We start from the raw sequence: 15,533 nt of genomic DNA, 5'->3' as shown, positions 1-15,533 counted from the left end.
TTTAAATTGAAACACACAAAAAATGCACACATTTAAGAATACAACATGATATCAAGAGTTCTTTATTAGCAAAATAATATCACAGTGATTTAAGGTTGACTTGGATCTCTATTAAAAGTAAGAGAAAAGCAAATGTTCAACTCTAAAATGTTCTGACTTTTCTTGAAGCCACAACGCACAGTGCTTCACTTAATTTGACTTTGAATGTGGAACCCTTGTTTTACATGTGGACATATACCTTGAAAAACTTTCTATAAGTGTGTGTTGTTGATACGGGGGAAATGTTCATAAGTTTGGTTTATTTTATGAAGGGCCTAGAATTTTCCCATTTGTTGCCATTTACATGAATTTTAGATACTTCATCAGGAATCATTGTTACTTGATAAAAAATTGTATTAACTTTTGCTCATAGAATATCACTAAGCCGACATGACTTATTTATAAAGAGAAACCACACATAATTCCTCACATGATTCAAATACATACACTGATACGAGTTAACTAAACTTGTTTATATTTATTTGTTCCAAAAGTCTTTAAGGTAGAAATTGTTATTTTAATTAACAAAGTTCTAATGCAAAAATTAGAACATCAGCTGCCATTTCCAACTTTTTGACCCAGGTGTGTATGTCATGTCTAGGGTAAAAATTGGAACAGTCTGCTACCCAGAGAAAAATTTCAAATCTAGGATTGCAAATCATTATCAGAGAGGTCTAGTCTTCTTTGCTACTATAAATTCTGCTTTTGATGCTAGTAAAATACATGGGCTCCTTAAATCAAGGTATGCAAGCAATTTCAGATTGCTTGGAACATTTTTATTTCCCAAGTTTAAATATTTCCAGAAAGACCTTTTAAACACCAACTATTTTAATCAGGATTTGGACTAATGAGTGTTATTATTTACTAAGTTTGTATCTGCATGCATATGATGGTCAATTGGTAACGTGGTACTTTACTTGTAGGTCCATTGGTGTTGGCTTCTGAGCTGACCCAGTAACTTTCCATTGTTTAACTTGCTTTCAGTTAATCATGTCTTGTTCTAAGGGATGGGACCTTTAACCCTCAACCTTATGAAATTATTTTCTTTAGTTTTCATGCTTTTTTCTAATGAACCTGAATGAAGCACTGTTCCTTAAGATCTTATGTAATTGGTTTTAGTCCTGGTGGGAAAGGGGATTTGCATCAGGCCTCCAAAAACAGCCTCTTTCTTGCTCCATTCAGATGCCTAAATAGTGGATAGAAGCTGTTGGGTGATTGTTCGCGACTGATTTCCCTTCTCGTGTGACTTATCCTGTGTGCTTACCTGAAGAATAGAGATATAAGGTAAATCATGTTTTTAAATTATAATAAGTCAAAGGTTAATTATTTAGCATAGTTTGAAGTAGGGCAGAAGAAACAGGACCAAGGAGACTGTTAAAATTCTCATCAAATGGCAGAGTCAGGGTTAGAAGCCAAATAAGGGCTTCTAAGATATATTTTTTAAGATAATAAAATACTATTATTTTTTGAAATATACAAACATTTTAATGAAAAACATTAAAGGAGGAGGTTATAACTAGTAAGAATTACACACTTTATACACATTTTGTCTCAAAATAAATTGGTAGCCATTAACTCCTTACGTAAATACACAGGGAAGAAATAAAGTTTACAAAATAAAAATGGAAAGCACATTATTTATTTATTTTGGCATATGAGATTGTCATTTTGATGTTTAAGTTTAGTTAGGCTACAGTCCCCAGTAATTCACTTAAACACTAATCTAGATATTACTGTGAACATATTTCATAGATGTTATTAAAATCTATAATAAATTGATCTAAAGTATTGAAGATAATCTGAGAATGAGTTCTGATACAGTAAGTTAAAAGCGGAGTTAAGCCTCAACTGAAGAAGAAATTCTGCCTGTGGACAGCAGCTTTACCTTTTGTCCCAGTGTTTCAGGCTTCCCTTCCTGATGACCTGCTCTCGGAATTCCAGACTTACCTAGGCAGGCCCAAAGATGACAGAGGCCAAGGGTTTTTTTTTGTTTTTAAACATGAAGTGGGGTGTATTTTGAAATATTATACGTGCATAGAATAAGAATAATTTATTCCAATTAGGATTCTGTTAATGTGGTGGTACATGATGTGGAGTTACATTGCTCACATATTTATATATGAGGATAGAAAAGATATGTCTGATTCATTCATGTCTTTCCTATTCCCATCCCTCCTCCCTTCCCTTCTAAGATGTTACCATACAAACATATCTGTGTTTAATTTGCTTCTGAGAACAGCAAAGGCATGATGTAGGGACCATGTTGTTAAATGAACTTTGATTGTTTATTTCATTTAATAACATGGTCCCTTCATCAAGCTAAAGAACATCACCAAAAAAAAAAAAAATTTGTTTAAGCCTTTGGGGATATTGACATCTCACATCACTGGATCAAGCCCCAAGAGTTATTCTGAGCACTAAGGAAACATACCTGGAACATCTAATCATTAGTGTCCTCCATCACTGTTACCTTACCCTACCTCTTTTCTTTCTTTAAGAATGAAATTTTTATTTGCTTTCTTCAGCTGTATTTGGTGAGATGAATAACATACCTTTTTCTTCTTTTATATAATTTTATTTACTTGTTTACAAATATTACTAAACATCTAAGAAATCTGTGGGACTGACCTAAATGAGATAACTGAAACCCGGCCCTGCTAAATTACCTACCCAGACCTAATTGTGGCTTGCTTATGGCCAGTTGGAGATAAGGATTCTGATCTTTTTGACTTTTGACCCAAGGTTTTACCATGACACTATTAGGTTATCAGCTTTTGTAGCCATGGAAGCCATATTTCAGATGATATTTTTGGATAATTCCTCCAAAATAGACACAAAGAGAGTTCTGTAAGTTGGAGCAAAATGGGGGCCTGAAGACATATTCACAAGGTCTTCCTGGGACACGCTTTTGTAATGTCTTTCCTTCCCTCACTCCATCACCTCCTTGACAACAACAATCTGACCGTGTCTAGGTGAATTGTTCTAGGGCATTTCTATTCCCTTTATTTGAATTTAAACATAAGCAGAAAAGTTAGGGGAGGAAAGGTAACCTAGCCTGGGAATCACATTTACAAAAGGAATATTATAAATGTCTTCCGAGTTGATTCTGCATCATTTTTAGTGTATAGCAAGAAGAAGCGGCTGGGAACAGCTGGCTTTGAGAATCTGCTGGTCTCTGGCACTGTTTCTCCTGGCACAGCAAAGACATGGTACCCCATTTCCTTTCCTTTGCTGTGAGAATTCATCCTGAACCTGTGTGTGCATTTGCAGGTGCTTTTCTCAAACAGTGCATAGAATGGCATGCTTAGCCTCAAATGTTGGCTCTGCTATTTACTTGCTGATAACCTTGGGCAATTCACTTATCTCTCTTTGCTCATCTGTGAAATGTGGTAATCATGATGCATACTTCATAGAGCTGTGAAGATTATGTAAGTTAAGTATGTTTATTAGTGTTTGTATAATAAAAAGTACCATATAAATGTTAGCTGTACTCTTATTCTTCAGAAGATTTTATGAATACATTAAGTCACTAATATGTTATGAATTCAAAATTTTAAGCACTTAAAAACATTATAATGTCTTTTTTAAAATATTTTTTAAGTTGTCAATGGACATTTATTTATTTATATATTTATTTATATGTGGTGCTGAAAATCGAACCCAGTGCCTCACACATGCTAGGCAAGCGCTCCACCACTGAGCCACAACCTCAGCCCTCTTTTTTAAATATTTATTTTTCAATTGTAGTCGGACACAATACCTTTATTTATTTATTTATTTACTTACTTACTTACTTACTTATTTTTTTGTGTGTGGTGATGAGGATCAAACCTAGGACCTCGCATGTGCTAGGTGAGTGCTCTACTGCTGAGCCACAACCCCAGCCCAAACATTCTAATCTTGTTAAACTAAAATAAAAATAATATATTTTGGGGGTGGAAGATTTGGCCTAGTGGTAGAGCACTTGCCTGGCATGCGTGAGGCCCTAGGCTCCACCCCCCCAGCACTGCAAAAATCTAAAAACAAACAAAAAAATCAAGATGATAACAATAAAAAAGGCTCCAAACCAACCTAAGATTTTCAGGCTGGATGTGGTGGTGCACGCCTGTTGTCCCCAAACTACTCTGAGGCTGAGGCAGAAGGATTGCTTGAACCCAGGAATTCTAGGACAGCTTAGGCAACATAGCAAGTCCTTGTCTCAAATTTTTTTCCTTGGTGGAAAGAATATAGCATAGAAGTGATAAATTCCACTTAGCTTTGCATGATCCCAATTGTTAAAAATTGTTCGAAGCATATATAGTATTTGTAAATACTTCTCTAAGAAAAACTTTCTTCAAATAACAAAGCCAAAAATGATCAGTTGGCTTCACAATATAAATTAGATTTGTTATGGGCTCAGAAAATTTTTTTACTTCTGCCTAGTCATTATGCACCAACTTACAGATGATGGAATCTATACAAGGTGGTCAACTTTTCTACAGAAACTTCCTTTTTTTTTTTTTAAAGAGAGAGAGAGAGAGAGAATTTTTAATATTTATTTTTTAGTTCTCGGCGGACACAACATCTTTGTTGGTATGTGGTGCTGAGGATCGAACCCGGGCCGCACGCATGCCAGGCGAGCGCGCTACCGCTTGAGCCACATCCCCAGCCCCCAGAAACTTCCTTTGACAGTTATCTTATAGCCTTCTGGTTGTACTTCAGCCAAAATATCTATAAAGTCTGTTTATTTAGTCTGTTATCTTTTGAAAAGCAATAATGTTTCTGAGTGCATGTAAGTTTTAGGAAGTTGGTGCCACTTTCAGAATAAGGTGAAGCTGTTTTGTGCTCCCATTGCCCTGGGGTTGTGAATCCCTGCCTTCCAGTTTGAGTCTTTTTCCAGTAGCCTTTTGGTCCTTGTCATTGTCATACACAATTATTTTTTACATTTGAAATCTTCATGATTATTAAATATCCTGTAAATTACCAAGAATTATTAAGTAATTCTCTAGATTTTCTTATTGTAGTTTGAGTATCTTTAATCTGAAAATCTGAAATCCAGAATGCTCTAAAATCCAAAACTTTTTCAGGACTGACATGGTGCCACAAGTGGAAAATTCCACACATACCACCTCATGTGATGCATTGGTAAAATGCACAAAATTATTTTAAAATTTTTGGTAAAATTACCTTAAGGCTGTGTGTATAGGAGGAATATGTGAAATATAAGTGATTTTTTGTTGTTGTTGTTCAGCCCTGGGTCCCATTCTCAAGAGAACTCATATATACGCAAATATTTTTTTTTTAAAGGACAATTAAAAAAGAGAAAGAAAGAACAGAAAAACAAATCTTAATGGTCACAAGCATTTCAGAGAGGTACTCAACCTGTATTGACAAATGATCTTTGAACACAAGTCTCCTTTGCACCTATAGATCATCATATGAAGGAGATCTGCATGATAATTGTGCATGAAAATACAAGCCAAAAGGCATAAGATGAAGAATGATAACCATACCATGAAAATTTTGGCCACAGAGCACCCAACAGGGGAAGGTTAATTTCTAACAAGCTGAAAACTATAAATTAGTGTTTGTTTTTTAATGAAACTTGAGGGAGAGGGAGCAGAAGGTTTGGTCATCAGGTAGTAGAGGCTTCATTTCTGGATGCAGGAGCACACAAAGCCCTTGGAATCACAGCAGAGAGGGTTTCTTGGAGGATATGACTGTGCACCATGTCCTGAGGTTTGAGATAGTGTCTGAGCAGAGGATCTGGATGAGAGGAGACAGCCTGCTACAAATGACAAGCAAAGACCTGGTAAGGGGATATTGCCAGGGAGTAGAACAAAAATTAAGTGCATATGGTTGAAGGCAGAGGATTTAGGGAAGAGGAATAATGCAAGTTTTAAAGACTGTAAAAGCAGAGGCCAGATTATGAAGGACCTTGTAAGCAATTCTAGGAAATAATACATGTCAGAAGGACACACCTCTATCTAAGAAGCAAGAAAACAAAAAACAAAAATTGGAGAAAGGTAACTTGACTGGATATTATTATTAAGGAAGTGATGTTAACTTTGGTTATTTGTAACAATAGCAATAGGGTTGGGTTTTTTTTTAAAGACTCTATTTTAGAGAGGTATACTGAATTATTTACAGATGGAATTATATGGTCTCTGAGATTGCTTCAAATAACCCAAAAACTTAGGGTTGAGGTTAGATTAAGATTTCCCTTAATAATTGTGATAGCAAATGGGTTTACTATACTATGCTGATTTTGATATGTTTATTGTTTTTGTTGTAAGTTTTTTTTTCCTCTTAAGTCAAAATAAGTAATGAATGCTTTAAAGTGGCTCATAAAGCAGGAAATGGACTAGGAGCAAAACCAGAGAGGGAGGGTCTGCTTCATTAAATCCAGTGACTGCAAAGTTCCTGATTTCTCCTTGTGAAAAAAAAAGTCCATGGCTTTATATCTTCTTTGTAAACTGTTCTCCATTACCTATTTTTCTCTTAATACTTTCACCATGTACAAGTACTAGTACCACCCAATATTGTTATCACCATAATGCTTTTAAACATAATAATTTTACGTACCTTTTTAGTGGATGGATTCAACCCACCTAACATTTATTTTGGCTATTGATGTGTTTGCGCTCATTCCTGCCCTCTGTAAGGCAGAGTTGTTTGTGATCTGAACCAAGCTTGATAGCGCAGCAGTAAATCAATAGATTGGAGATGAAAATGGACAGGATTGAGGGTGAGTGTCTGGTAAGCAGGGCAGGGTGTAAGAACCTGAGATGATAGATAGCTAAGATTTTCTTTCCTCTGGGCAACTGGTGGATGGTGGTACCCTTTGCTGAGAAAAGAAGCAAAGCAGGAGGTGCCTGTCTGACAGAAGGAAATGACAAGTGTAGTTGGGGACCTGAGTTGTAAGCATCTGCCTTTTCTATCTCTAGGCTATGGGATCCTTAGATGGAATTCACTCTTTTCCTTTAAACATGCTCCCCATCAGCCCACAGTCACTGTTGCCATTCACAGTAGTGCTCTGAAATTTAGATACACATTAGTCAGAATGTCAGTTTGGGTCTTGATCAGTATAGGCTTGGAAATGGGCTCCCCGTCTCCTGTGTGCTTCTTAATACAGATTATGCCACAAAATGTTGTAGAAATAAAATCAGATACAAAAAGCTCAGCCAGGGGTGGTGGCATATGCCTGTAGTCCCAGCAACTCTAGAGACTGAGGCAGGAGAATGGCAAGTTCAAGGCCTGCCTTGGCAACTTAATGAGACCCTATCTCAAAAAATAAAAAGGACTGGGAATATGGCTCAGTGGTTAAGCACTCCTGGGTGCAATGCCCAGTACAAACAACAACAACAAAAATATTTTCTAGGTTATATTTTTTTAAAAAAAATTGTAGTTGTAAATGAACAGAATGCCTTTATTTTATTTGTTTATTTTTATGTGGTGCTGAAGATCAAACCCAGTGCCTCACACACATGCTAGGCAAGGGCTCTGCTGCTGAGCTACAGCCCCAGCCCTAGGCTGTATTTTTAATAAGGAGCAGTGAAGTAGAATTTATGTGAACCTTTTTTAAATATAGGTTTTTGACAGTACACATATATATTGAAAAGTAATTCAAGTAGTTATTTATAGTCAAACACTTATTTGTGTGGGGTCATCAATGGAAATTAGGTTTAATGGAAATAAGATTAAATATGGAATTACATCTTTTAGCTTCCTGATTCTAATTGAGCATTGAGTTTATAGTGTTTCCTGATTCCCTTTAGCATTACATCCGGGGTTAGAGTCAGTGCTTTTAATCATTTTGTGTTTCTCTAAAACTGCCTCACCCCATGGAAAACAGTTCTGAGCAGAGTTGACTCCATGGATAGATCAGTGCTAAGCCAGATGGAGTAACTAATTTTCTGATTTTTCTACTCACTACTGATAAGTAGAACTTGGCATTTTAAAAGGCTATTAACTAACAACAGGACTATTATTATTCCCTTTTAGAATTTTATGTTCAGTTTTCATCTACATACCATAGACTTTTAAAAAAATACTACATTGTATATAATAAGTCTTATTTTTCCACTTAATTTTTATCATCTGAATTTTTCTATATGGCATATGGTTTCACTAAACTTCAAGTATTATTTCAGGCTCTTGTCTAATTTTTTTAAAGTTTTCATGACTCATTGTTCTTAAGTGACTTCTGGCTGGGGAAATGGTGGGAGAAGTTACTCAAAAGGCCCTTGGGATAGGAGCTAGCCTTCTCTTGTTACCTTCCTGAATAGGAGAACAGAAATAATCATCTTCTATATCTGTTATCTGTTTATTTGCCTAACCTTCTAGGCTTTTAGCAATAGTGTAACAATTGCTACATGTTTGACTAGAAACAACTGCTTATCTTGTTTGGTCACTGTTTCATTAAACTCAGGATACAGTTAAACATTTCCCATACCTGTAGTTTATACCCTTCTGCATTGAAGGTCAAATTGAATTCTGAGTCTTTGTTTAGATATTTGATAGCTTCAGGTTTTCTGCTCCCACAAAATGCTTTTATTAAAAAAATATTCTGTGTTCATAATATTGGATCTTTAACCTTTTCTTAAAAGCCTCAGACAGATTAAACATTTCTTAGAAAACAGCACTGGGAAGATCAATTTTAAAAAAAATATTATGAGCAACATAATTAGACATTATCTGTATACACACTGGCACATCCTCTTGATCAATTAGAAATAAAGAATCAGAGGCAAAAATCCACAATTGTCTTAGTATAGAGCATTTTCAGTGGAATTCCTTTTGAATTTTAAAAAGCTACAGATTCCTGGAAATTGATTATGAGCCTCAGCAGTTTGGAACAAAGATGTTCTTTTGACTGGATAGTGCACTGATATTTTTTCCCTTTATGAAAATGAGTAGTCATTTAAAATTTTAAATTGAAATTACCTTTTAATCCTGGTGCCCCTGATTTTGAATATTCCTGTTATTTTTTTGCCCTATCACACTTTATTTTTTTCATAGTACTTTTTATCTTTAATATTATTATTGTTTTATATTAGCAGCATGAAAAGCTCTATAAAGGAATTGACTTTTTAACTATTGTTATCCCTCAAACACCCACTAAGCATTATGAATCAAACTGCAAAATATAACTGGTAAATCATGCCGTGAACATTCACATTTACTTTTTATGAAAATTTAGATATATAATTCAGTGTATATTATGGATGCTTTAGTCTCCAACTGCTGATATTGAGATTATTAAAATGTTTTACTGTTTTTAACATTGTTTTTTAATATCTAATATATATTCCAAAACAAATTCTTATCAATAAAGTTACTGTTTCAAGAGATATACATTTTTAAAGCTCATTGTGTTTTTTTTTTTTTTTTAAAGAGAGAGTGAGAGAGAGAGAATTTTTATTATTTATTTTTAGTTCTCGGCGGACACAACATCTTTGTTGGTATGTGGTGCTGAGGATCGAACCCGGGCCGCACGCATGCCAGGCGGGCGCGCTACCGCTTGAGCCACATCCCCAGCCCGCTCATTGTGTTTAAAAAGAGATGTATGTATAATATGTCAAAATATATTCTACCATCGTGTATATCTAAAAACTACAACAACAACAGAGCTTATGACAGCCAGGCATGGTGGTGTGCACTTTTAGTCCCAGACACTTAGGAGGCTGAGTCGTGAAGATAACTTGAGCTCACATATTCAAGATAAGTCTGGGCAACATAGTGAGACCCCATCTCAGAACAAAAATAACAAAAACAAAAATATAAAACTTCTTATGAATGATTAAACTTGAAGGGTATAAATCAATAATAAAAAAAGAGATGTTCAAAACAATGTGCCAATTTCTGATCCTTCCAACTCTTCAGTGCAGTTTTTATACTTTTGTAATGACAGCTTAAATCGTATTTTAATGGGCTTTATTTCAAGGTAAATTTCCAGTGTCCCTTTTCCATGAATTACAATAAGGTAGATGCTTGTGTGTTAATTTGTCAATGAGACATTTTGCAGGAAGTTTTCATTATTAATAATTGGGAGGTATGTATCATAGGGACTCCTTGACCTACCATTTCTCAGAGAAGGTATAGGAGAAATCAACTCCAAACAGAAATAAGGAAGCGATTTGTGGCTATGAGACCTGGCCTCCTCAATTTTATTCTTTATTTCTCCACTTACTACAAAAGTGATGATTACAGCAAAAATTGTTCTCAGTTCCTCCTGTTTTTTTCCACGTTTTCTCAGTGGTATTTGAGAGTGGGGCTCAAAGGCTGGGTTCTTGAAATCACCTCCCTTCAGAAATTTGGAGAATGAAAAACTGATTAATTAGCAAAGCGAGATGATAGCCTGGGCCCCAAGAGAAGGCCTTGATCAAATAAATACTCATATTTTATATATTATTTATGTGGAATTTGTAATTTGTTATATGTTTATTGTCGCATAATAACTAACAGTACCTGCTAAAAAGTGTATTGGTATGTTTTCGTGTGTTTTATTGTGATTATGTTTACTCTGGCTTTGTTTAGGGGTCCTTGCATTTTTAATGTCATGTGTAGGAGCACCAACACACAGTCGCTACCAGAGTTTGGTTTTCCATAGGATCCCAGTGTCCCTCACAGTCCCCAAGCTGTTAGCAGAGCTTTCACTGAATGTGGCTTACATTGGGCCCCTAAGAACTATTTAGGTACAACTCTATTGTCTATCTTTACTTTTTCCATTTTTTTTTCTTTTGGGTAGCAGGGATTGAACTCAGGGGCACTCAACCACTGAGCCACAAACCCAGTCCTATTTTGTATTTTATTTAGAGACAGGGTATCACTGAGTTTTTTAGCACCTCGCTGTTGATGGGGCTGGCTTTGAACTCGAGATTCTCCCGCTTCCCGCCTCCTGAGTCACTGGGATTACAGGTGTATATCGCTACGCCCAATACTTATCCATTTCTTCTTCCTCTTTTAGTTTCATTGCAGAAACTCTTTTGTTTTGTTTTGGGATTTTGCTGTTGTTGTTGTTTTGTTTTGGTACTGGGGATTGAACCCAGGGGTACTTAACCACTGAGCCACACTCCCAGGCCTTTTTCTGTTTTTTGTTTTGAGACAGGGTCTCACTAAGTCACCCAGGGCCATTGCAGAAACTCTTTTACACTTGTTCTACTATCTTTTTTCTTTTACAAACTCATCTCCCTTTTTTATCTAATTATCTGCCAAAGAGACAGCTTAGGTATATTGGACCTAAGTTTCTGATGTTATGGATTCTGAAGGGAAATGCAAAGTAAGAGAGCAAAATCCTGTTATAGGATTTTTTCAAAAGGGAAATAGACAGTTGGTTTGGAATCACTGTAAAATCCATAGTGTACAAATATATCACTGCATGATAGTTGTTATACCAACAGCGCCTACACTTTGTGGTGGATTGCTCAGGCTTTGTACAGGTGACATTTAGTAGAGTGGACCTCAAAAGACACATTTACTAGAAACTTGACTTTATACCTGTGAAAATCAACAGAGTTGATCACAAATGAAAATGAAGGTCTTTTTCCCCATATGGTTTATTGGTGTGTTATAATTATATATAATAGTGGGATTTGTTAGGTATTCATACATGCACACAAAATAACAATATAATTTGGTCTATGTTATTACCCACTATTTCCCCTTTCTGTTTCCTTCTGCTGTTCCCCTTCTTGTATTCTACTGGTCTTCCTGGTCTTCCTTCTACTTTCATGAGATTTCTTTCTCTCTCTTTCTCTCTCTCTCTCTCTCTCTCTCACACACACACACACACACACGCCTTTTTCCTCTCTTTCACATAAAAGAGAAAACATACAACACTTGATTTTCTGAATTTGACTTATTTTGCTTACCATAATGTTCTCAAGTTCCGTCCATTTTCCTGTGAATGAGATAACTTCATTTTTCCTCATGTCTAAATGAAAATCCATTGTGTATGTACATCACAGAAAATGAAGAGTCTTAAGTGAGCTGTTCTGCCTCTTATGAGAGAAATGTGTCATCCCTGAAGGTTATTGGATTAGTTGCTCTAAAACTAAAAACATAAGAATTTTGTTCTAAAGCACTTCATTTTCCCCTAGGGGACCATGTGTCTATTGGCAGTAATTTCTGAACACCCATATACTTAGCCACTAATAGTTCTTAAAATAATACTTAAATATTATAAGGAATAAACCAAACTTCTTTTGTTTCCTTCAAGTGAATTTTTTAAAATATACAGTTTTCTGGTGAAAATTTTGGAAATTGACATTTTATGATAGTTTCTTCATTCCCTTAATTTATTAGAATAAATGAAAATTCAGTGCATAAATACTTTATAGGTATATTTTAAATTCAGTGTAACTTTGCATTCTTTGAAATCGTTAAATGGCATTCTGATATATTCAGGGTTTTAATCTTTTAGGTAAATTGAATCTCTTTAGTAAGGCTGTTCTCTTGCTGTTTCTTCCTCATTTGTGATAGTCCTTTAATGAAGTATGGATTGGATCAGGGATGGTACTGGGGATTGAATTTAAGGTCACTGGAACACTGAGCCACCTCCCCAGCCCTATTTTATATTTTATTTAGAAACAGGGTCTCACTGAGTTGCTTAGCAACTCACTTTTTATTTTTATTTTTTCCTGAGACTGGCTTTGTACTCACTATCCTGCCTCAGCCTCCTGACCTGCTGGGATTACAGGTGTGCGACACTGTGCCCGGCTAAGAAGTCATTTTTAAACACCTATTTCAGTAGCCTGCTTATATTGTTCTATGCAGAGTATTGGAAATAGTATGAAATATACACACTATTTGGTTACCACCTGCTGAAGGGAGAAATCAATAGGTATATTTCTAAAATAATCTGAAAAGCATGAAATAAAGGAGTTGTATTATTAAAGCAGAATAATGAAGTTATTTAAAAGGAACTAATCTTTTACATTTTTTCCCCTTTTCATTTCTTATCCTGATTTTCCTGCAGTAAGATTCTGCTTCCAAATCTAAAAGTGTTTTATGGTTGACTAGGAAATAGACTGTTGATTTTGATTGTGACCTATGGGGGTAACCTGAAATGAGACCTCTATGTCATTTAGAAAGGGCTGTGTGGTCAGGGAGTATAATGCTAAGCTATTAGATTCAGCTTCTACTTTTCTTTCTTAGACCAGCCATTATTCTTGGGAGAAAGCATTCACGCCAATATGAGACAAATCCCTTTCAAAACTATTAAATGGGATTAAATACTTTTCAGATACCTCTCATTTTGATAGGTAATCTGTACAGCTACCTATTCCAGAGTAATAAATATTAAAACCCCCCAAGGAATCAGTTTCTAGGTATATAAATCTTAGGAGTATATAAAGAAAGCTGGGAATATAGAAGCAGATAATTATCACTGTTGTTCAGTTCGGCTGTTAGATTTAACCTTTCTGATAAAGGCCCCAGGGTATTTCTACTGAACAAGTGCTGGCTGGTTTTGTTTGGCCATTAACTTAGAGCAGGTAATGCCAGTTGCATGGAGGGGTACCAGTGAACAAATAACTGTCCTGATTAGTTTTTTGTGGGTTTCTTTTTTTGTATATTGATAAAATTATAGGTCAGATTATTGGAAGGCCGCTATGCTCACCACCATACCACCAGTGCCACACAGCTGCAGTTCAGGTTACTAAAAGGGTGAACGTCTCTTTATAGCTTCCTCGGTGGGAGTGAGAAGTAGATAAGCATTTTAACCCAAAGACAAGCCTTCAGCCCAGCTCATTCTCTAAGGCCATTTGTATCTCATACTTCACTGGCGTTTAAATGCGGAAAGGCGTGGGAAGGAGAAAACAGCCTGGCTCTTTCTACCCAGTGTCCAAAACAGCTAGACGAAGGAGGAAAGCACCCCATGGGGAGTTTCCCCGTCTCCACCTTCCAGAAGTCTCACTAGATGTGCCTGGAATCGGGAGGGGTAGTGGAGGTGGAGACAAGCAAAAGCCACCACTTCCCATCATTTGGGCAAAGCTCCACCACTTCCCATCATTTGGGCAAAGCTCCTCAAATGTGTGGCATGTCCCCCACTCCCCTCCCTTAATTTTGAGAACCTCTGATGTAGACTATCTGAATTGAAACTTAAAAAGATTATTTTTAAATATTCCCTAGACTTTGGCTTTATTTTATGGCCCTCTTCCATCTTCAGGGTCTGAGTTACCAATCCTATCTGTGTGCTGTCTCATTCTACCTGTTTACTCATCTGTCTAATCAAGCTGTCTAATCCGTCCACCTATTTAGCCATTAATTATTTATGCATTTGTTCACTTATTCACATGACCACATGCTCTGTATTATACCAGAATTGTCAAGTTGTCTTTCCCTGTGACTTCACCGCCCTTTGAGGTTCCTCTCCTACACAACTCAAGAATGTTGTTTTTCTAAAATATCCCAGAATTAGAACTGATAATCAGAATTTTTCCAATCACCAACAGAAAACTGAACAGGCAACAGTCTGTCTACAAAAAGAAGCTGAATTTTAGAATATCCTATAAAACACTGGATCAGATCTCACTGAAGGTCCTTTACAGGATCAACTTAGCTAAGGCAGAAGAGCTTCTAGTGGGACCTGTAGGCCATCCCTTCTTGTGAAATACTGCCAGTCCCACAATTTACTGTTTTCAGTTTTGCACAACTAATATTTGTCCTGGGTAAGTATTTCATGTCAGCCATTTAAAGTAACCAGTTTGTTTTTTGTTGTTGTTGTTTTGTTTTAAATGAGAAAGACCTCATTTTTCCCCTTTAATCTAAGTCAAGGACTGGGGATATAGCTGAGTGATAGAGTGCTTGCCTAGCATATGTAAGGCCCTGGATTCAATCCTTAAAACTGCAAAAAGGGAAAAAAAAAAAAAAACCCTTAGTCATCTAACTCATAATGAATTGTGATGAATTCTGCTAGAAAACTCATCTGTTTTTTGTCATTTCACATTATTTAGTTACAAGTTTATTTTGGGAGCACAGTTTACATGAATTTTGTTAAACAGTTTACTGTTCCTTGACTAGTTCTTGGTCTTGTCTGTGTAAAAAAAAAAAATCTTAGAAATGTTTGCAATCATTGCTACAGAAGTGCTCAGCTGGTAAGTACAATACTGTAAAGGGAAATGTGAACCTGGAGGTTAATAACAGTGTGGAATGGTCCTTGGTTTTCTAATTATATAGTAAATAATCCCAGTGGGCTATGTCTTTTTCTTTAACAGCTGAGTTGCTTCATAACTCAAGCTTATAAAATTCATTTGTTTTAAGGGTAACTTAAATGATTGTTAGTGAATTTACAAATGTGCACAAGCATCATCTAATTTTAGAACATTTCTACCACCCCAAAGAGCCCTTTTGCAATCACTCCCCATTCTCACCTGCAGTCCCAGGTAATCACTAATTACTTTCTATATCTATTGATAGGGTGTACCTTTCTCTTAGAATAACTAAGAATCAGAAATAAAATAATCCCATCTGGTACGTGCCAGAGATCAAAACATCTGTCCTCCACCAAAGCA

The 15,533-nt window shown here is 36.0% G+C and overlaps 1 protein-coding gene across 4 annotated transcripts in view; it reads left to right on the top strand.

The window, feature by feature from the left end:
- The window catches only part of SGMS2 (sphingomyelin synthase 2), an 87,164-nt gene that overhangs the window by 43,258 nt on the left and 28,373 nt on the right, over positions 1-15,533 (top strand). For 2 of the 4 annotated variants that reach the window (XM_081304932.1, XM_081304931.1), the window contains exon 3: positions 1,222-1,323. The exons of the other annotated variants lie outside the window; for them this stretch is intronic. The gene's annotated coding sequence lies outside the window, so the exon portion shown is untranslated. The remainder of the gene's footprint in view (positions 1-1,221; positions 1,324-15,533) is intronic. 4 annotated transcript variants of the gene reach the window in all.

Source organism: Spermophilus citellus (assembly GCF_964194105.1).
Source record: "Spermophilus citellus genome assembly, chromosome: 8".
Classification (NCBI taxonomy): domain Eukaryota; kingdom Metazoa; phylum Chordata; class Mammalia; order Rodentia; family Sciuridae; genus Spermophilus; species Spermophilus citellus.
Note: the sequence above shows the minus strand (reverse complement) of the source record. Positions and strands in the feature narration are given on the sequence as shown.